The sequence below is a fragment of the Nothobranchius furzeri genome, chromosome 5 (assembly GCF_043380555.1).
Source record: "Nothobranchius furzeri strain GRZ-AD chromosome 5, NfurGRZ-RIMD1, whole genome shotgun sequence".
NCBI classification, from domain to species: Eukaryota; Metazoa; Chordata; class Actinopteri; order Cyprinodontiformes; family Nothobranchiidae; genus Nothobranchius; species Nothobranchius furzeri.
This window is the reverse complement of record NC_091745.1, coordinates 38,795,512-38,818,587: the sequence shown is the minus strand read 5'-3', so window position 1 is coordinate 38,818,587 and position 23,076 is coordinate 38,795,512. Positions and strand designations below refer to the sequence as shown.

Genomic DNA, 23,076 nt, shown 5'->3' with positions numbered 1-23,076 from the left:
TATTTCCTGCAAATTAGCAACAAAATAGCCATTTTCGCTTCGAACCGTTCTTTGACGTTGTTTCAGGTGTCATCAAGGATATAAAAGTTACAGATACTGTGAATTCCTAGAGTGTAGCTCACCTTGTAAGATGTCTGAAGCTTGGTTTATGCTTGACACATTCACTTTCCGCTTGGTGATTCGGCTCACGGATGGAAAGCGCTTCACAACTCGCACCGTTTATGGTTCATGCGGCTTGTCTCTGCGGTGAGCCAATATTCTCCCAAACTGAACGGGGCAGCATTGAGCTCTATGGCATGCATCCAACACTACACCATACAGGTGCTGGCCAGTAAATTAGAATATCATCAAAAGGTTGAAAATATTTCAGTAATTCCATTCAAAACGTGAAACTTGTACATTATATTCATGCAATGCACACAGACCAATGTATTTCCAATGTTCATTACATTTAAATTTGATATTCATAAGTGACAACTAATGAAAACTCCAAATTTGGTATCTCAAAAAATTAGAATATTCTGAAAAGGCTGAATATAGAAGACACCTGCTGCCACTCTAATCAGCTGATTTACTCAAAACACCTGCAAAGGCCTTTAAAAGGTCCCTCAGTCTTGTTTTGAAGGCACCACAATCATGGGGAAGACTTCTGACTTAACAGCTGTCCAAAAGACAATCATTGACACCTTGCACAAGGAGGGCAAGACACAAAAGGTGATTGCTAAAGAAGCTGGCTGTTCGCAGAGCTCTGTGTCCAAGCACATTAACAGACAGGCGAAGGGACGGAAAAAATGTGGTAGAAAAAAGTGTACAAGCTCTAGGGATAACCGCACCCTGCAGAGAATTGTGACGACAAACCCATTCAAAAATGTGGGGGAGATCCACAAAGAGTGGACTGCAGCTGGAGTCAGCGCTTCAAGAACCACCACGAGGAGACTCATGAAAGACATGGGATTCAGGTGTCGCATTCCGTGTGTCAAGCCACTCTTGAACATGAAACAGCGCAAGAAGCGTCTCGCCTGGGCCAAGGACAAAAAGGACTGGACTGATGCTGAGTGGTCCAAAGTTATGTTTTCTGATGAAAGCAAGTTCTGCATTTCCTTTGGAAATCAAGGACCCAGAGTCTGGAGGAAGAGCGGAGAAGCACAGAATCCACGTTGCATGAGGTCCAGTGTAAAGTTTCCACCGTCAGTGATGGTGTGGGGTGCCATGTCATCTGCCGGTGTTGGCCCACTCTGTTTCCTGAGGTCCAGGGTCAATGCAGCCGTCTACCAGGAAGTTTTAGAGCACTTCATGCTTCCTGCTGCTGACCAACTTTATGGGGATGCAGACTTCACCTTTCAACAGGACTTGGCACCTGCACACAGTGCCAAAACCACCAGCACCTGGTTCAAGGACCATGGTATCCCTGTCCTTGATTGGCCAGCAAACTCGCCTGACCTTAACCCCATAGAAAATCTATGGGGTATTGTGAAGCGGAGGATGCAATACGCTAGACCCAACAATGCAGAGGAGCTGAAGACGACTATCAGAGCAACCTGGGCTCTCATAACACCTGAGCAGTGCCACAGACTGATCGAGTCCATGCCACGCCGCATTACTGCAGTTATTGAGGCAAAAGGAGCCCCGACTAAGTATTGAGTGCTATACATGCACATTCTTTTCATGTTCATTCTTTTCAGTTGGCCAACATTAGAGAAACAAACATTTTTTCATTGGCCTTTAGAATATTCTAATTTTCTGAGATACCAGATTTGATGTTTTCATTGGTTGTCACCTATAAATATCAAAATTAAACGTAATAAACATCGGAAATACATTGGTCTGTGTGCATTGCATGAATATAATGTACAAGTTTCACGTTTTGAATGGAATTATTGAAATATTTTCAACCTTTTGATGATATTCTAATTTACTGGCCAGCACCTGTAGTAGAAGTAGAAATTACTGTTTACAACATGGCATTCCAGCATTTTTTAACAGCATCCTCGTCTTTTCCGACAGTGCGAGCTATTTCTCTCCAAGAATTATTAACAACATGTTGATCACGGTGATCTCTGAGAGCTGAATCATACAAATGTCTGTATTTACGAACCTCTGCCATACTTGTTCTTGCCGGTTCGCCATGTTTTTCCGCGTCTGACCGTCCACGTGGTTAGAAAATGTCCTAGGTGCGGAAATTTTGGGCCATGCGGAGGTGCGGTGGAGGGGTGTGGTTGTTAAAATGATGCAATTTCACAGCGCGGAAGCGTCAAGCATAAACCAACCTTGACTCCCATGCAGAAGATCTGGGTTCGATTCTGGGTGTGGACATAGTTCATTTAGAATTTTTTTACATTAATGGTATTGTACCAGTCTGTCAGGGTGAAAAGAGCTGAACCAGAAGGCAAAGCTCATGATTTACCAGTTGATCTACATTCCAACCCTCATCTAGTGTCATCTTTTGGGTAGTGACCAAAAGAACGAGATAGCGGATACATGCAGCCGAATTACATTTTCTCCGCAAAATGTCTGTGCTCTCCCTTAAAGATTGGATGAGAAGCTTGGCCATCCGGGAGGGACTCAGATCTGCTTCTTCTCCACATTGAAAGGAGCCAGTGGAGACATCTGGTCAGGATGCCTCCATGGTGAGGTTTTCCAGGCACGCCCATTACAGAGGAGACCTAAAAGGAGACCCAGGACGTGCTGGAAGGACTAGGTTTCTCGGCTGGCCTAAGAATTCCTCAGGATTCCCCTGGAGGAACCGGCCCAAATGGCTGGGAAGAGACTGGGCCTCTTTGCTTAGGCTTTGCCCCTGCAACTCAACCCCAGATAAACAGAGGAAAATGGATGGAGATTTCTAAATGGAGTTGCCTGTTATCCTGTGTGCTTGGTAGCACATTGCCGTGACAGCTAGTTCCAGCCAGGCTGATGGTGTACGGTTTGCAGTGAACAATAAACGTACCATCATCACAAGAGTACGAATACCTATTTTGTATGGTAATTTCTGAAGGTTTCTGATTTTGTGTAACAAATGCATTAGTTGCTGGACCACTGTACAAGCAGCCAAATAAATGGTTGTAGGGTAAGTGACTATTTAATTCTCTTTCTGTTCTCTAGATTGGTGTTCTGTAATCTATATTAAAAAGATTAACATTTTTTGTTAGCCTGTGTTAAAACTACATTTATAATTTTTTAACTGTCTACTATTGCTTATTCCAACCTTGAGGAGTTTCTCGTTGCTTGAGTTGTTGGTACATGACATGCCACTGATTAAGTCAAAACAAGAACTACTCTTTAACATTGTAATCTTGACAGAGGTGGACTTATTAAGTAGCCATTAATAGTTTATACGAGTTAAATATTTAAAGCAACAATGTGTTAAGAGATCTGTGAATCAGTTTTATGGTTAATTTAGTTGTGTAGCTTGTAAATTAGTTTTTTCCTAAGAAGTTCCATACTATTAGGACACCTTCTATTCGGACACCTTTAGATTTGCATTGCCTAGTGACAAATGGCAGTTACTTGTTTTGTTTGCACATCTTTAGCTAGAATCTGGGCTCTTATGTCCCATTTCCAACAGCCATACTCGGTGTGAATTGTTTTGGTCGACTTGAATAGCCATTCTATCAGTAACAAGTACGTGGTTAACTTTTTGGAACTGCTACAGTGCACACTAAGTCAAACTGAAACTGCAATGTCAGCAACTGTCTGTCACTTTGGCTAGGAAGTGGAATCACTAGTTTTTTCAGTGTTCCAGCTGCTGTCTCGCTGCCTGCAGCCTTTTCTGAGTTCAGAGTCTGACAAATAGCACTACCATATCCTTTATAGGTGTATGGTGTGTATTTGAGTGAAGTATCGGTCACCCCAAACAATTTCGTTGTGGGTGCATGCAACCCAGCTGATATCCTTCCCAACAGGCAGGATGTTACTGCGACTGAGCAAAACATCATATACGACAACGGCTCGTCTGAAATGGCTTTGGCATCATCTTTGGAGTATTTAGATTTGGATTTTTCTTTTAGTCAAGTGCAGGTAGAAGTATGACCTTGTGCAGTTGTTTCATCTTTGACAGTGTATGGCAGACTGCCCCACTCATTGACATTCATGAGTGTCATGTTGTTTGTTGTTCTGGTCCTCGCGCTGTACCAATAGCATGCGGAAACTGTTTGAAAGACAACTGTAGATTCTGCACCGTAACTGAGTTCTGTCTATGGGACGTGGCTAGACTAGACCATATAATCACATATTATGGGTTCCTTATATAGGAAACATTATTTCTGATTGGCTTAATGAACTGACCTGAATTGGAATGTTTATTATGTGAAGTGCCTTGAGATGACTCTTGTCGTGATTTGGCGCTATATAAATAAACTTGAATTGAATATATAGAATGGCTCTCCAAGCTAGTCCGTTTGCTCAGCTTTTGTGTGAATATGGATCATCTCATGTTGTCAAACTCTTAAGGACACCCTGCTATGTTGAGCCCACTCCATAGAGCCACTTCTCACTTATAAGGGCGAACCACATGAACTGTGTAAAGTAGTTGAGCTGCGCTGAGTAGGCACTAGAGGAAAAGAGCAAGGCCTAAACTTTTTCTGCTAAGAACCAGTTTGGGAAGTTAAAGAGGTATTGCTGTACCTTAAGGAACAAAATGTTAAGGGACAATGTATCTAAACAGGTATGTGTCTTCCTTGTAATTATAGCCCTTTTAGAAGACTGGAAAATCAGTGTAATACTGCTGCCACGGTGTGTCTTATGATCGCATCGTGGCGGTATGGCGCTGCGGGAGTTTGGTGGCATTCGTGCTGCCACACTTGGTAGTGATATTGCTGCAATGCCAGACTTGTATATTACGCCTTGGCGCAACAGAGGGAGGCGTCATGATCATGTGGGGAGTTACTGCCAAGCTCCGGCCGGCAACTGTAATAAAAGTGAAAGTAAACACTTCACAGCAAGTTTCACTTTTGTAAACAGACTGAGATGATAAACTAGAGTGATGCAGAGCTCCAGGATCTTCTCCTTATTACAGCTGGAGCTTAGATCACCACAGACTGCAAAGGGACTGTGGAGGACAGACACCTTTAGGAGTGACTTGTCAAAAAAAACCTAATGAGCCTGGCTTTGATCGCAATAAAAGTTATGTCCAAGATAAACATAAGTCAATGGCAACGCAGAGACCGCCCCCATACTCCCTTTATGCTGCTATTGTGTAACCTTTTGAAAAATGGACATGATTACGCCACATTACTGCCACGGTCTGACTTATAAACAATCTAAGGCTCTCTGATGCCACCACAGCGTTGCGGCTAATTGGCAGCTTTCTTTTCTAAAAGAAGCTACTAAAACAGGCAATAAAGCAGAAATTATTCTGCCTTTTAAAACTGACTCTAAACCAGCGCTGGTCAATTTTGAGGAAAAGAAAACTGTTAAAACTGACGTGGTTCGGTATTGTAAACTCACTCACACATTCTCTGTACGCTTTTAATCTTGTTCGGTGCCATTAAGCTGGGCGGACACTGTGACTTTTTCACTCGTAGCACTCAGCTTCAGCTCAAACTGTACGAGTTCCTCGCAGGGCAGATCTCACGAGTCACGTGCTCACACTGTACGACCCAGTTCTCGGATGCGACCTGACTGCTCACACTGTACGTCTGGTAGCAACACGTCGGACCTAAAAATATGCTAAAAATAGCAGTTTTTACACAACACGTCAGACTTTTTTGTCTTGCCTGTTGTCCTTCGGGAGTGCTGCAGGAGGACACACAGGGATTTATGGGGGTTGGATGAGGAAAACGAAATAAAGAAAGTAAGTCTGTGTTTTGTGATCAGTTTAATTTGACATGAACATGACAAACACGCTTTGTTGACAATCTTTGTGGGTAAAAAAAAATGTAGAAATAAAAACGAACAACGTGCGTTATTAGAGAAATAGCGGGCGAGCGGTGTTGATGAATGACTGCACATGCGCCGTGAGCGGTTGTGATACTTTTTGGGTCACAGCTCCTCGCAGCGCCGCTTCAAAAGTGCGATACCCTCACGAGGGACAAGCAAAATATCAAACACGCCAGAAGTCCGTGCGAGCTCACGATTGCTGATCGGTAGCTGGTCACGTGGTGTTAATCGCCTCTCGTAACCCCCTGTACACTACACGAAGCTCAGCGCAAAACTCGCCCCGATCTTGTGGATTCTCGCACGAGTGGAAAATCGGCTCAAAAAAGTGAAAAAGTCGCACAGTGTACGCCTGGCTTAAGAAACCGGTGCTTTTTTCCAGCAGGCAACAAGTGAGAGACAAGGTATACTCTGAACATGTCTGTTCATCATGGGGCTTACACAAGACACATAAGAAAAACTGACGGTTTCTTTTACCGTGCACATCTTTTGAGATTTGTGTTCACTGTTTCTTTAATTGAAGACCAGCAGCATGACACTCATTCCTAATTTGCATAGCAATTGTCCTTGGGAGTCAGAGACCAGGCAGAATTCAAGTTTCCCTCTCAAGCTCTCTTGATATTTCCATTACATTGCATACATATGGGAGCCACTGTAAAAGATTCTCAAAAGACTTACCGTATAACCCACATTGCTGAAGTTGCAGCTTTTTTCAGTTTTTAGCACACAAGGTTTCTGTTTTGTCCAAATATTTACTAGCATTATGTCAGCACTTTTACCCTTGGACATTGCTAAGAAGTCCCTGCAGACTAGGTCTTGTTAAGGATACCCTGGCATTAAATCTGTTTTTTCAGGGACCATTTTTTAAGGTATTGTGCACAAATTTTGGATCAATGCAAACACGAATGTCAGTCACTGACAGTGAGGTAATGCACAGAAGCACAGGTTTCCATTAAGATTCTGAATGGAGGAGGGGCTTCTCCAGGCCAGTTCAGTTTAAGGTTTCAGATCCCTGAGAGAGAAAAAAGCACACATATGCCAGAAGACAAAGGCTGTGGGCTGCTTTTGGCTTGATATCATCTCATATTACTTCCCTCTGTTTGGCCATATTTTGTAAAAATTTGTTCTAAAGGACCAACAGGATTTTGGAATGTGGGCTATACATGGACCATTATAAATTCAAATGGACTTGGATTTTCAGTTTTGTGAAGTGACAACTAGATAATGACAGTGGACAATTTGAAAGGGTTTAGAATTCTAGCAGTGTCCATGTTCTGCCTTAGTCCGGGAGCTTTTATAAATTTTACTGCAAGTACAAAACATGTTTAAATGCATGAGATGCGCAAGCTTTTCCAAAACCATCTTCTCAGTCTAAGGAGAGAAAGAAAGAAATTGTGAGAGATTTATATCATGCACACCAAGCAGAACTGCATGGTCACAGTACACAGAACATTTCTCTGAGTGTCTTTTCACATTCTGAGTCCTTTTTTCTTTTTTTTACCCCTCCCCTTTTCTGTACCTTGTCTATGGCACCCTGGTTCTTGCACATGCCTCCTCGGATGCAGGGGGCTGCATGTGGACCAGCCATTTTAAGGCAAGTCTTGCTCACAAAATGGATGTGTGCTACTTAACCCTTTAAATGCCAGAGACATTCGGACAAGACTGCAGCGCTGTCTTCCTGTCCAAATGACTGTTCATAATTGGAGCAGAGTAGACATGCGGGTTATGAAAGTGCTCAAGGAACAAATGAAGTCCCAGAGATTATGCTTGTCATCTCTGGAGTCACCCCATCACTGCAAACTCAAGTGCCTGTGTCCCTTTGAAGGGAGGGGACTGGTGCGGTAGACCGGCTGGAGTCGTGCAGCTGCAGCCCCGCCAGACTGTGGCAGGGAGAGCTTAAAGGACACGAAGGGGCGGGCGTTCTTGGAGTTTCCGCATCCTGTTATTGGTTAGAAGCAACGGCTTGTATAACGTACGAACAACTTCGCAAATACGCTAATACAGACATTTTGGAGGCGGATCTAAATCGGGTGTCGCAATACGGGAATTTATGCTAAATACCTCGCGTCAGGTTAAAAAACTCGCGAGGTTTCAGATTAACCGTCCGTGAAAGAAAGGAACGGTGTGCTTACGGTTTTCAACATAAAGAACGAAGGCGACAAGAAAAGACCAACTGATCTAACTCGATGCCGACCAACAAAGCCGACGTCTAAGGTCACAACGAAGACGTGTACCGATATCGCTCCAAGGATTTCCTGCAGGGACGCACACGAACAACGCTGGACCGTGATCTGGTAAGGTTTCCTACTAGACAGAAGCCATTAGCTACTAGTGCTAGCTAGCATTATGCTAGATGGGAAGCTAGCGGACAGCACATAAGCTAAAGTCAGTGTTATTAATCACGTGGCCAGAGTAACATAACGCTAACGTAGCTTTGTTTTTGTGTTTTCTTGAGCTATTTTCTATCTCACTGTCGGTTTTAGTCCGCTGTCAATAACCCTGGCTGGCCAAAACCACCGCATCTGATCATCACTTATCCAGAAAAGGGCAATCAGCCTCCAAACGACAACTGAAATGGATGGTTTAGTTCTCTCTTCTCTGTCCTAATTTAGATTTTCCTGTGTAATATTGTGTTTGCATCTCTATATAGGCTTCCGTACTATTTTCATAAATCTGATATTCTATATTTCAAATTGCTCAAATAACATTTACTCAAGCTGTTTTTTAAACCCTATTTCAAAATATACTTATATTTTCTCTTATAACCGGTTTTTATTTTTGTTTTAGATTTATATATTGTTTATATTTAGAGGACAGTAAAGATTAGTATTGTACCAGTCAGAATGACAAATGGGAAAGTTACATCTGCAAAACATCTAAATTTATTTGAATTGATATTGTGGGTATCCACCATTGAGCTTCTGCATTTCATTTCATGTAGATTTTACATGTAGACCAAGTGAATACCAATTAAAAAAACATAAAAAATCTGATTGCATCGTGGAAAATGTAAAAATACATTTCCACTCAAGATCTTATTTGCAAGAACATCTTACAGCAAAAGAAATTCACATTTCACCTTACATGTAATAAAATTTTTCTAGTGTGGACAAATATCTTCAGAATATTTAAAGTTACAATGGCAAGTATGCAAAAAAAGACAGCTAAAACTGTTTTCCATACCCATTAACAACATTCTTACGTAGTATAGCTACAAATATCTCGTGGAGGTAATAAAAAATAATAATGATGAAGTGGTTCTGTTGCTTTTTAGGGCTGAATGATTCTGGAAAATCGAATTGCGATTTTTTTTTCTTCAATATTGCAATTGCGATTTAATTCACAATTATTTTCTCCATGGGCTTCGCTCATATTGTTCAACTAACAGAAGCAGGGCTGGGCGATATATTGATGTTTTAAAAATATTGATATCCTTTTTAAACAATATACAAGATGACTATATCTTTATATCGAAATAACTGGTCAAACTGCCATGCTAGCAACATGTTGCTCCGTCTCTAAGCAGTTATTAGTGTATTCTCACAAGTTTGCTCAATCTGTGAGCCTCTGGGTAAATGTGATGCTATAAACTTAGCATTTGGGTTCTAGTTTTTAATTATTTGGGGACATTCAATGCCAACAGAGTTCTGTTTTCCATCCTGCCTGTGCGGAGCCGGAGAGACGAGCCAAACCCCTCCCTCCCCTGTGTAATTGGAAATATCTACAGATAGCCGGAGTGGCCATATTACCTCAAATGTATTGTAAGGGTTTGAATTGTAAACTATAGAGCAGGAGTGTCAAAAGATGCGACCCGCGGGCCGGATCCGGCCCGCAAGCGGGTTACATCCGGCCCGCGAGATGGTTGTGTAAACTTTATTTTCATACTTTACAATGTAGAGTTAAAATAAACTTATCTTTGTGAGCAAGTTTTCTCTGTAATGAGTATAAATAAAACAAAGCTGCGCTCAAGGCTCACACAAGAACTTGAATCACATCCTGAAGTTGGCCGCCACTCAGGATGTGACTTCTGATGTTGATGTGCTGCTGAAAGCTAAAAGATGTAAAGTAAAATGAGTCAAATATACTTTAAGTGCTGCATGAAACTGATCTTGCCATGTGATCTGTAAGCTCTTTGAATCACTAAGGAATGTTTTTTTATTTGTTTTTTTTTTCTCAAAATTTCAAGTACACTTCAGGTGTTGTACTTGTACTACACTGTCCTCAGGCTCCAGCCTTGTTTTATATTGACTGTATTAAAACAAAGAAAACAATGTGAAGTTTTTTTTTTAATTAACCGGTCCGGCCCACTTGGAACTAATTTCCCTCAATGTGGCCCCTGAGCTAAAATGAGTTTGACACCCCTGCTATAGTTAACGTTTTATTTTGAAGGTGAGCTCAACAGGTGAGAAATGTTTTTTCCACTGTGGTTTGCTATGCTAGTAAATACTCCGTTACGAGCGATTCTGTTGAAAAAGTTGAGTTTGTAAGGCGTGGGTTACGGCGATAGTAGCCCGAAAATAATACTCATAAAAGAGCGACCAGAGACTCAATCGCTGTCAATGCTGTTAGATTCCAGCCATGTTTGCCCTAATAACTAAAAACTCCATGGTGCATGACCAATGTGATCTTCTGTACATGCAATTACATCATCATAAATTTTGTTTAACGTGATTGTTTTCTCTGGACAAGAAATAAACAATATGGCCACCTCTAGATGAAATTTAAATAATTTTACATTAATTATAAATATATAATTAAGTGCCTGTGGGACATTTGATACACCTTTAGCTTGTGTGTGTGTGTGTGTGTGTGTGTGTGTGTGTGTGTGTGTGTGTGTGTGTGTGTGTGTGTGTGTGTGTGTGTTTTAACAGATAGCTGTACCAGTGTTTCTAAAGCTCAGACTGGTAGAGAATGGGCACTAAAGTTAAAGTTTGACAAGAATCAATACATTTTTCTGCATTTAATCTACTGATTTATGTATAAAATGACACGTCTCACCTTTATGTTAATATTGTTTTATCTGATGCACTCCACTTTGAACTGCACCAATCCAGCGACTGCTGCATTGTAATAACTAGTATTAAAGGTGAGTGCACCAATATTTGCACAAGAATAATTTCTGTTTTAAACTCTCAGTGACACACTTTGCAGGGTGGATTTGGCATTTAATTTTTCTTGGCGTCTGGAAAAACATCTTCTTTTGCCCCCTTTATTTGACTCTCTGCCCCCTTTATTTTGGTCCAAGATCATTACTGGGCTGGCCCTAATAAAAACCTTCTACACCCCTGCTTAGTAGACTTAATGAAGTATTTTTAAGCCAGTATAAAAATGACTGAAACACAAATTTACATATTTGGCATTATTGACCAATATTTTTGATTTAATTTATTTGTTAAGAACATCAAGATGCATTACAGTGAACATTATAATAAGCTGGGCGGACACTGTGCGACTTTTTCACTCGTAACACAGCTTCAGCTCAAACTGTACGACTTCAGCGCAGGGTAGATCTCACGAGTCATGTGCACACTGTACGTCTGGTAGCAACACGTCGGACCTAAAAATATGCTAAAAATAGCCGTTTTTACTCAACACGTCAGACTTTTTTGTCTTGTTTTGCCTGTTGTCCTTCGGGAGTGCTGCAGGAGGACACACAGGGATTTATGGGGGTTGGATGAGGAAAACGAAATAAAGAAAGTAAATCTGTGTTTTGTGATCAGTTTAATTTGACATGAACACGACAAACACGCTTTCTTGACAATCATTGTGAGTAAAAAAACGTGTAGAAATAAAAACGAACAGCGTGTGTTATTAGGGAAATAGCGGGTGAGCGGAGTTGATGCAGGATTGCGCATGCGCCGTGAGCGGTTCTGGTACTTTTTGGGTCGCAGCCGCTCGCTGCGCCGCTTCAACCCTCATGAGGAACGAGCTAAATATCAAACACTCCAGAAGTCCGTGCGAGCTGTAACCCCCTGTACACTACATGACGCTCAGCGCAAAACTCGCCCCGATCTTGTGGATTCTCGCACGAGTGGAAAATCTGCTCAAAAAAGTGAAAAAGTCGCACAGTGTACGCCCGGCTTTACTGTCTGTGTGTGTGTGTGTGCGTTGATGCCTGGGCCGAGCTGACGGAGCTCCCGGCTGCAGTTTTGTGTGTAGGGAGGGGCGGGCGCTCTATCTGACTGGCCAATCACAGAGCGTGAAGACAGTTACCCAATGAGGATTTCATTCAGCACGATTACAGAAATTTACGAGTTTTACACTCGTTTCTTGCTCGTATTCATCAAAAATGCTTTATCCGTACGCTCATAGCTGTAACCACCCTGCCCTGCCTCCTCCTTCTTGCTACCTGCCGGCTGTGATCACAAGCAACAACACAGTAGTTCCTGCTGCTTCTTTGGGAAACGGCGCAAAAAAAAAAAACATCAATAAAACTTGGGATGTTGTAGGCGTGGCGGTGGGATTTCAGCCGTGGCGGCTCGCCACGGCTGCGCCTATGTAAGGGAAACCCTGCTACACATATATAAACATTCACAAGATGAAACAAAATTTTGTATTTGAAAGTGCTGTGCTTTCCTGCCAGGAGCACATCTCTTGAATCAGCATAGGTATAAGCAACACCTGTGAAAATATTTTTGCAGGAAAGAAGTGTGTCCCGTTTATTGAAATCATTTGTATTTAGAGTTTTCGACGTCTTGTCCATGCAGAGCTTCCATAGTTCAGTTACATCCATAGCTGCTAGCCAAAATGCTGTGGAGTTAAAGTCTCTTATGGTTTTCTGGCTTTACTGAAATATTTGTCTGCACTGTATTTTCCAGACTATAAGTCGCTCCGGAGTATAAGTCGCACCAGCCATAAAATGTATAATGAAGAAGAAAAAAACATATTTAAGTCGTGCTGGACTATAAGTTACATTTTGGGGGGAAATTCATAATTTGTAAGAAATTAATCGGTGATATTAGCATTAGCATCCCTATGGGTTTTTCTATGTATATTAGCATTGTGCTAACCACTCACTCCAATCAAATCGCAGCCTTTGCATGCCTATGCAATTAGTCGTTCAGTTCTCTTGCTTTTGTCCAAAAACCTCAACCAATAACACTGCTCCGTCTGAAACCCAACTATTGGACTATCTGGTTGTCAGTCTCACTGGACCACTGCCCTTCAGCGTTTACCTGGGTCGTCTGCTAATTATGTGCACTTGCATTTTCAGGGGTGGACTTTTAAAGCGCCTGAGCGCCAGTGGTGCTAAATTTCCTCGTCAGGCGGTAAATAATTGACGACTTACCGCCCGGGTGGCGCCCAAGCCTTGTTTGTCATTTACACACCGGCTTTCACCTGCATCATGGCCCTGTAGGAAGCCTCCGTTTTCGGTTCGCGCACGTGAACCTGCACGCCTCTAGTCACGTACTGCACGCCTCTAGTCACGTGAACCTGCGCACGGCACTGCGCAGGTTCACGTGACTAGAGGCGAGTTCACTATAAAAGATGGAGTGGAACCACTCTAGAAACACACAAGCACACAGGAAGATGGCGCCACCACAGGGATGGAATTTCTTGATGAAACCTCCGGCAAAACGGTTTAAAACTGGTGAGGAGAAGCGAGACAGTTCAAAACTGTATGAAGCAGAGAACCGTGTGCATAAGTGGAATAATTCTTGGCGGTTTAAAGAAGACGGGAGGCGCTGAGAATGGCTCGAGTACAGCAAAGCGGAGGAGGTGATGTACTGCGTTGTATGCCAGAAGTATGCAATGACAAAATCGAGTTTTGTTGAGGGAACAAACAAATTCAAACTAGAATACGTTAAAGATCATGGGAAAACAACGAGCCACATGAAGGCAGAAAAGACTGCTCTTGCAAATACAGCAACGGTAGGAGAGTCTCCAGCTGCAAAGGCCCTCGTGGCGATGACGAAAGCACAGCAACGACAAACTGGAAAAGTTGTTTCGTACGACTCACGCCATTGCAAAGAAAGGAAGGCCATACACAGACTTCACTTGGATGTGCGAGTAAGTATCATTCAACAAATTATCAAAATACTGGGTTTGATCTTATTAACGATGTGTTTTTGTCCAATTCATTGTTTGATGTAGGAAAAAAGAACCAGAAAAATGCACTGTAAGTCATCTTTCATCTTTGATTTAAAAAAAAATTCTGTTTAACTGCCATCTTTTTTTATTTTATTTTTTTAAAGATTTTTATTAAAGATTTCCTTTAAAAAAAACGTTCCTTTTTTAATTTTCACTTTTTCTTTCAGGCAGCCATAAACATATGGTGTCATGATGTCCAGCGGTGAAGGCATCTTCATTTCGTGGATGGAAAGACTTCCACTGCTGCTGAGATGGACGACGCAGAGCCAGAGGAAGATTTCATGTGTGTGGGTCAGAGCCGCTTGCTCTCCATGATGAGCAAGAAATACGAGGACGAGCTTGACGGGGCCGGTGAATTTTCAGTTACCGGCCCGGCTGGCCGATTGGTTTTGAAGTTGATGTCCTCCCCTGATTTTGCAACAAAACACCACTGGTGGGAGAGCTTTGCCACACAGTGATTTCCAAGAAAAAAAAACAGCCGGCTGCTACCATTTCCACTTAAGGTAAAACAGTCCCAAAAAGAAAAAAAACATTTGAAGTTGCTGAAAACAAAAGATATTTGGACCTAGAAAATGGTGACTGGTGTTTTATGCTTTCCTGTTTACTGGCAATGCATATTCTAGTACCAGCTGCTGCCAAAAATAACTATTTTAATAGTTGACTAATTGCCAGTTTTGTTGACGATAAGTCGACTAATCGCCTCATGCATAAAAGTATAGCTTATTGCACCAGGATGCTCTAATTTACCCATCGTTAGCTTCTAGTTTAAAGTGTGATCAGTTATGTGCCATCTAATAATAAAGACAAGATGGTAGCTTATCAAACAACTTTTTATTAACTTGATAACCTGTTAATACAATTGCTACAGAGTCAAATGGAGGTAGGCACCAAAAATAAATTGTACACAAAAAGGACTTGTGCTCACAAATGCATCTAGCTAAAATAATTTTTTGCTTTGCAAAAAACGCTTCCATTGAAGAGGACTGCTTTTTATAACACTATCGTAGCTGGATAAAATAAATCATTAGCAGTTGTAACATTAGAACTAATATGTTACATACTTGTTCTAAAGGTAATAAAATTGCAATTTCACTGTTACACCTATGAATACAAGTAACTGTTGATTTTAGCAGCTAACATGAGATAATTGCCTTACGGGGCTAATAAATAATCATCATCATCATATAATCAATCTCACAACGTACAAAGTTGTGAGATTTTTTAAAACCATTTAATCTGAGAGTTAGTGTTTTAAATCTGTTTGTTACTGACAGCACCTACATTTTAGTTTCAGTTTTCCTTCTGACTGAATCGTTGCTGCAGCACGTAGAATTCATCCTGAGTTTTAGTTGAAAACAGCTGGACCTTTAGCCTCTCACCCTAGAGCAGGGGTGTCAAACATGCGGCCCGCCCGCAAGCGGGTTAAATCCGGCCCGCGAGATGGTTGTGTAAACTTTATTTTCATACTTTACAATGTAGAGTGAAAATAAACTTATCATTGTGAGCAAGTTTTCTCTGTAATGAGTATAAATAAAACAAAGCTGCGCTCAAGGCTCACACAAGAACTTGAATCACATCCTGAAGTTGGCTGCTTCTCAGGATGTGAATTCTGATATTGATGTGCTGGTGAAAGCTAAAAGATGTAAAGTAAAATGAGTCAAATATACTTTAAGTGCTGCATGAAACTGATCTAGCCATGTGATCTGTAAGCTCTTTGAATCACTAAGGAATGTTTTTTTTATTTGTTGATTTTTTAAATTTGTTCAAATTTTCAAGTACACTTCAGGTGTTGTACTTGTACTACACTGTCCTCAGGCTCCAGCCTTGTTTTATATTGATTGTATTAAAACAAAGAAAACAATCTGAAGTATTTTTTAATTTACCGGTCCGGCCCACTTGGGACTAGATTTCCCTCAATGTGGCCCCTGAGCTAAAATGAGTTTGACACCCCTGGCCTAGAGGCTTCTTTAGTTCCCATACTTTGGTTGTGGTCAGAAAAAAACACACACTGGTTGTGCTGCCAGTCTTAGTCTTTCTTTCTTAAGCACATTTGTCTAAATGAGGGTGATGTTATTGTTCATAGAATTAAAATTCATGTTGAAGTTAAGACTCGTGGTTAGCCATGCCTGGAGGTGGGGCGCGCTGGCAAGCGCCTGTTGGCCGGGCTTCCACCCATAGAGCCTGGCTGGGCACAGCCTGAGGAGAAAACGTGGGTCCCCGTCCTATGGAATCACCACTCGTGGCAAGGGCCAAAGGGGTCAGGTGCTGTGTGTGATGTGTAGTAGCTGAAGGCAGGCACCTTGATGGTCAGATCCTCGGATACAGAAGCTGGCTTTTGGTACATGGAATGTCACCCCTCTGATAGGGAAAGAGCCTGAGTTGGTGGCTTTAGCTTCAATACCAGTTTCCTTCAGAGGGGTTGGACACTCTACCACTCTGGAGTTGCCCCCACTGAGAGGCACCAAGCAGGGGTGGACAAACTAGTTACCACCCATCTTGGTGCCTGTATGTTGGGATTAACCCCGGTGAAAGAGAGGGTACCCTTCCTCCACCTACGTTTGGAGAGTGATGGATCCTCACTGTGGTTTGTGCTTATGCACCAAAAAGATGTTCAGACTACCCACCCTTTTTTGGTGTCCTTTTGAGGGGTTGCTGGAGAGCGTTCTTTTCAGTTACTCCCTCATTCTGTTCTGGGACTTAACCGCTCATGACAGTGACACTGTAAATTTGAGTGGTGTTTTGTTATTGGAATTCTGTACTCTTCATGAATAATGAACTCCATGTTTGGGCATAAAGGTGTCCATATGTGCTCTTGGAACCAGGATTACCTTAGACTGCAGTTTGATGGTCAGCTTTGTTGTTTCATCTGATCTGCGGTCGCACATAGGGATGGGTACCTTTTGACATTTGAATCGATTCAGTACTAATTCCCGGTACCTAGGATTCGATACCGGTACTTAACGGTACCAATTTTCGATACTTTTGAGTGTTTAATATTTTACTTCTCTTTTATAATTAAATATATATTTTTCTCAATATATAATATTTGATAAATATCACAATAAATACCATGCAACTGTTTGTATTTTAACACCGTTCTTGTAGTTTTATAAGCTGATAATTAAACTGAAGCAAACATCTTTACTATGAACTAAATTTACTGTGTATCTTCATTCCTTTTGCCTTCCTTTTTCATTAGATTTTTCCTACTGGGAAGTTAGAATTTCCTAGGAGAAAGCGAACGCACCATTAGCTGATAACAATGGTGGCAATGGAAGCTAATTTATCAAGCTAACGTTATCTTAAACAGTTTATTTAGCTGCTGGAGCAGATTAAAACGATGATGCCTCACACTTAGATTGTTGTTGCTGGTTTCATCTTCACCCAATCACCCGTCGCATTTAGCAAAGTGAAGCCAAACTTTAGAGCGTGTTCATGTTCTTCTATTCAGAAACTCGGAGTTCCGAGGAGAAAACGAACGCACCATTAGCGGAACGGAAGCTAACATATCAAGCTAACGTCATCTTAAACATTTTATTTGCCTACCGGAGCAGAATAAGATGAGGATGTCTCACTTAGATTGTTGTCGCTGGTTTCATCTTCACCCAGTTACCCATCACATTTAGTGAAGTGGACCCAAGCTTTAGCGTGCGTTCTTTCTACCATGCTGCTCTGTTTACAGCTGGCTCACAGCGACCGACGACATAACGCTCTTGCGCATGCGCAGCTGTCTAGGCAAGTTCTTGCTTTGAAGGACGGGTACTGAAACGAGGCACCGTTTCAAATGACGTGAAACGGTGCTCAGTCGGTAATATGGAATTCGGTCGGTACCTTTAAAAAGTACCGAATTCAGTACCTATCGCTAGTCGCATGTCTTGGACACTCAGGTGACGAGAGGGGTGGAGCTGTCATTTGACCACTACCTGGTGGTGAGTTGGCTCAGATGGTGGGGGAAGATGCCGGTCAGACCTGGCAGGCCCAAACGTATTGTTCGAAGGAGCTTCATTTACCGTCTCTGTCAGAACTTCCAAAATATTCCAGGGAGGCGGGGAATATTTGACACTTGCATATTAGCATTGTAGCTGAATATAGTTGGTATATTCTTACACTTTATTAAGGTCCAGAGATTAATCTTTGGACCGGGCACTTAGAATCAGAAGAGGTTGTTTTTACCACAGGGAATTTTATTCAAACACCTTGTATTGAGTTAGAGACAAGAAAAGAGATGGGACGTTTAAGAATATTTATTTTATAATTATTCGAAACAATCACCAGGACTAACTTTCTTATGATGGATGCAGAGGAATGTAATGCTGAAGTGTTGGTGTGTGTGTCAGTTCAGAATCTCCCATCTGGTGGAGGCGAGTCTGAGTGCGAGATGTTGTTTTGCTTTAACTGACAGACGATGGATTTCAGGAGGAAGACATGAGACGCGATCTTGCCGGGCTACGTACCGTGCTAGAGACTTCCTTGTTAGATCCGGATGCCAGGTACTCGGACCTTCCTTGCGCTGGAGCTGGTGAAACAGCGGTCGGCAGCACGACAATCCAGTCTGAGGATCGTCTCCCGGTACAACGGCAGGTTTCAGCGTCACGTAGAGAGTTCAGCTTTTATTCTGAAGGAACCATCGTCTTGTTGGTAAAACGACAGGAGTTTCCAGCTTGACAGTTCTCAGCTTAAAAGTAGAAAATACAGCTGGCCAGTCTGTACTTCTCTTAGCGATGATGGATTTGAGAGCTGGTCGAGTACTTGGTTGGAACTGCGTTGAACCAAGTTGAACTACGTTGAATGCTTTGTTGGAACTCGATGGAACTGACCTAAACTGGCATTGTTCTGTTTTATTAAACTTAGTTGTTTATGAATCTTAGCCAATCAGAGTGAACAGATGAACTAAACACCACAGAACTCTGCCCCGCAACAGAAAGGAAGTTCTGATTGGATGAGTGAACAATGTGTCATGTGTTTACCTTATGTGGATCAGAATGTCTAGCTCAGTTAGTCCTGTTATTCATTAAAACACATAAATCATAACATTGTGATTTCACAGATCAGTCACCTGATTATTATTGACCAACAGTTGTTTTGATTAGCTTTATTAGAAATAAAGTTCTTTGATTAACTAATGAAAAGCGTTCTTCGTCCTTCTTCTGTCTTCTTTGCTGGAATGTAAACACCAGAAGCAAGCGCACGACCGTGGCAATTTATGCACACTGTCACTGTGTCAAAGGGCAGCTGTTAAGGGCAGAAATGGCATATTCATAACGCTACAGCATTGTCTCTCTCTCTCCTTATTTAGGTAGCCTTGGTATTTCCTGTGCTTAATTGACGGTCTTTTCAGCCCTCTTCCCTTGGCAGTCTGCCTGGAGCCGAACTAGTCCAGTATGTCTACTGCTGACTGATTGGCCTGCTCAAAATCACACCCACCATTAGAGGGCACTTCCAACTGGCAGATGGAATCAGCCCGCGTAGGCTTCCCACATCTCCGATTCATTATTATTCTGGATGCTGTGGAGTTAACAAGTCTCTAAGTGAAGCTGTTTTTCACACTCTCACACTGCTGTGAGGAGTGCGCACACACACACACACGCACACGCGCACGCACACACACACACACACACACACACACACACACACACACACACACACACACACACACACACACAGAGGGCTGCCAGACACAGCAAAGTCTGATGAAATACCAGAGTCAGATCTCCAAAAGCAAGACTGCTCAGACCACATTTTAAATGTTTATGTTTATGTATTTAGCAGACACTTTTGTCCAAAGCGACTTACAAGTGATAATAGGCATGTTGCTCTAGAGGCTAACAACAACAATAGCAGCAACAACTTGACATCAATCATGGAGAGGAGGGAACAAGGAGTGGATGGTAGAGAGGGGGGACGCGTGCAGGGAGGGGGCTAGTTTAGAAGATGCTCTCTGAAGAGCAGGGTCTTCAGGAGTTTCTTGAAAATTGAAAAGGAAGCCCCTGTTCTGGTAGTGCTTGGAAGGTCATTCCACGTTTGTGGAACGATGCATGAGAAAAGTCTGGATTGTCCTGAGCGTGGTGTAGTCACTGCTAGCTGACGATCCTGTGATGACCGGAGCGGCCGGGCCGAGACGTAAGACTTTGCAAGAGGATTCAGGTAGATGGGAGCCGTACCATCTCGGACTTTGTATGCTAGTGTTAGCAATTTGAATTTGATGCGTGCTGCTAGCAGCTGAAGACTCACTTGTTCAAGCTGGCTTTTGTATGACCTTCTTCAACCACTCTCTTTATTCTGCTTTCCCCACCTATTCCACCTTCCTCAGGATCCACTGATTTCCCTCTTTCCTATTCACTCTGTCTCTTTCTTAACATTTTTTTCTTTTAAATCGCAATTGCTTATTCTTGCTCATTTTAAATATATTTTTAAACATTTTCTAAATGCTTTTTTATGTTTTTACAATTTTTTATATTTTTTGTTTTTGTGAAGCGCCTCGTGATTTTTATCTTGAGAGGCACTATATGAATGATATTTTCTTCTTCTAGCGGTAGCCAGTGGAGCTCAATGAACAGAGGGGTGATGTGTGCTCTTTTTGGCTGATTAAAGACCAGGCGCACCGCTGCTTTCTGCACCATTTGAAGAGGTCTCACAGTACAGCCTGGAAGACCAGTTAGAAGGGCATTGCAGTAATCAAGGCGGGAGATGACAGTAGATTGCACCAGGTGCTGGTTGGCATGTTGTGTTAGGTATGGTCTGATCTTTCGTGTGTTATACAGCACAAAGCGGCATGAATGAGCAACAGAGGCAAAATGATCTTTAAAGGTCTTCATCAATCACAACACCCAGATTTCGAACTGCGTTTGAAGGAGTCAGAGATAGGAAGTCATTTTGGTTTGAGATATTGTGCTGTATGGATGGTTTTGCAGGGATGACAAGTAGTTCAGTTTTAGAGGGGTTGAGTTTGAGATGGTGGGGTTTCATCCATTTTGATAGGTCAGAGAGACAGTTTGATATTCGTGCAGAGACAGTGTGGTCGTCCGGTGGAAATGACAGATAGAGCTGGGTGTCGTCTGCATAGCAGTGGTAGGAGAAGCCATGTGATCGAATGATCTCACCCAGTGAGGTGGTGTATATGACAAAGAGAAGAGGTCCTAGTACAGAGCCCTGAGGGACTCGTGTGGCAAGATGGTGCACGGTAGAGGATTGTCCAAGCCAAGATACACTGAATGATCGTCCTGTGAGGTATGATTCAAACCAGGCATGTGCTTTCTCTGTGATGCCCATGCTAGAGAGTGTGGACAAAAGGAAGCCATGGCTGACAGTGTCAAATGCAGACGATAAGTCGAGCAGGATAAGCACCGAGGATTTGGCAGTCGCTCTAGCTTCTTTAAAGGATTCCATCACTGCTAACAGAGCAGTTTCAGTGGAGTGGCCCTTTTTGAACCCAGATTGGTAAGGGTCAAGCAGACAGTTTTGTGAGAGGTATTCTGTGATCTGCTTGAAAGCCACCCTTTCAATGATTTTGGACAGAAAAGGGAGGAGAGAGCTAGGTTGGTAGTTCTCCACATGATTTGGAGGAAGAGATGTTTTTTTTGTAGAGGTTTAACCTGAGCATGCTTGAGAGAGGTGGGAAATGTACCGGATGTCAGTGAAGCGTTGATCACATGTGTGACTGCTGCGGCTACTGTAGAAGCAATAGTTTAGAGCAGCTTAGTCAGAATGGGGTCAAGTGGGCATGTAGTAGGACGGCTGCACGTGAGAAGCTTGGACACACAGTTCTCAGTAAGAGGGGAAAAAGAGGAAAATAATGCAGTAGGGCTTGAGATGGTTGGGCTAGAAGGCGTTTGTGGTTGCGAATTTTCAGGAGTGGCCAGTTGAGTAAACAGTTTGCTTATAGCTACCACTTTGTCAGTGAACAATGAGGCAAAGATGTCAGCTGATAGATTGTTGGTTGGAGGTGGAGAAGGAGGGTTGAGCAGAGTTTTGAATGTTGAAAATATTTTCTGAGAGTCAGTAGAGCTGAGAATTTTGTCAGTGTAGAAAGCTTTCTTTGCATCAGTGATGCTGGCAGAGAATGAGGACAGTAATTCATGAAATTTCAATTGATCACCTGGATCTTTTGTTTTGCGCCATTTCCGTTCCGCAGCTCTACGATTGGTGCGTAGAGCCCGAAGGGTATCATTTAGCCAAGGGTGCGACTGAGAGGATCTAGCTGGTCTAGTGGCTAAAGGGCACAAGTTGTTAAGACAAGAGCAGAGGGTGGAGCAGAGTGAATCGGTGGTAGGGCTGCAACAACGAATCGATGAATTCGATGAAAATCGATTACTAAAAGCGTTGGCAACGAATTGCGTCATCGATTCGTTGTGTCGCACAACTCTTTCAAAAGCGCCCCCCCCTTCCTGCCCGCCGTTGCGCGCAGACCAGAGCAAGTCAGATCAGCGTGAGGGAGAGCCGCAGATCAGCGCGAGGGAGAGCCGGTACCGGCAGATCAGCGCGAGGGAGAGCCGGCAGACTTGCGCTGCTGCGAACCGGTTCCGCATTGTTGCACAGCGATCCAGGCAGCTGCTTCCAGCACACGGTCCATTCTCAAAATGGCGCAACCAAAAAACTATAATTGGCACACGATCGTTCTTGTCTGCACATGTTCTCTATTTTCTGTCTTATTTGTGCCTGAAGCGCGCTACTGCGGAGCTCATCACCTGTGCTGTGGTGATTTCACCTCACGCAGCATCGAAAACGCGCTCTCCGCTTTGCGGTCAGGAGATCCCTTTGATCTGCTCAAAAGTAACTGATGAGGTGAAAAAGTAAGAATCCAGGCAACATATTTTCTGGAGAATTATGAGGAGATGCAGGAAGATGAGAGACAGACAGGACAGGAAAATAGTTCAATAAAAACAAGAAAACAAAGTAAAATGTAGGTAGATTTATCTCCACTACACGTTTTTACCAGTAAAAAACAATAAGTTATACACATGTCATAGTTATACATCTGATACAATTCAGATCACCTTCAAAACTCAGTCACACACCCAGGGCCGTTTCAAGACAATTTGGGGGCCAAGGCAAAATGTCCCCCCCCCCCATAACTGGGCTCCCCAGAAGCCTCTGTGTAATTCATACCCTCTCCAG

The 23,076-nt window shown here is 42.6% G+C and overlaps 1 protein-coding gene across 3 annotated transcripts in view; it reads left to right on the top strand.

Annotated features, from left to right (window-relative positions):
* The first annotated feature begins 1,816 nt into the window (after positions 1-1,816).
* znf1035 (zinc finger protein 1035) overlaps positions 1,817-23,076 on the top strand; it is a 63,428-nt gene continuing 42,168 nt past the window's right edge. For all 3 annotated transcript variants that reach the window (XM_054740360.2, XM_054740358.2, XM_054740359.2), the window contains exon 1: positions 1,817-8,165. The gene's annotated coding sequence lies outside the window, so the exon portion shown is untranslated. The remainder of the gene's footprint in view (positions 8,166-23,076) is intronic.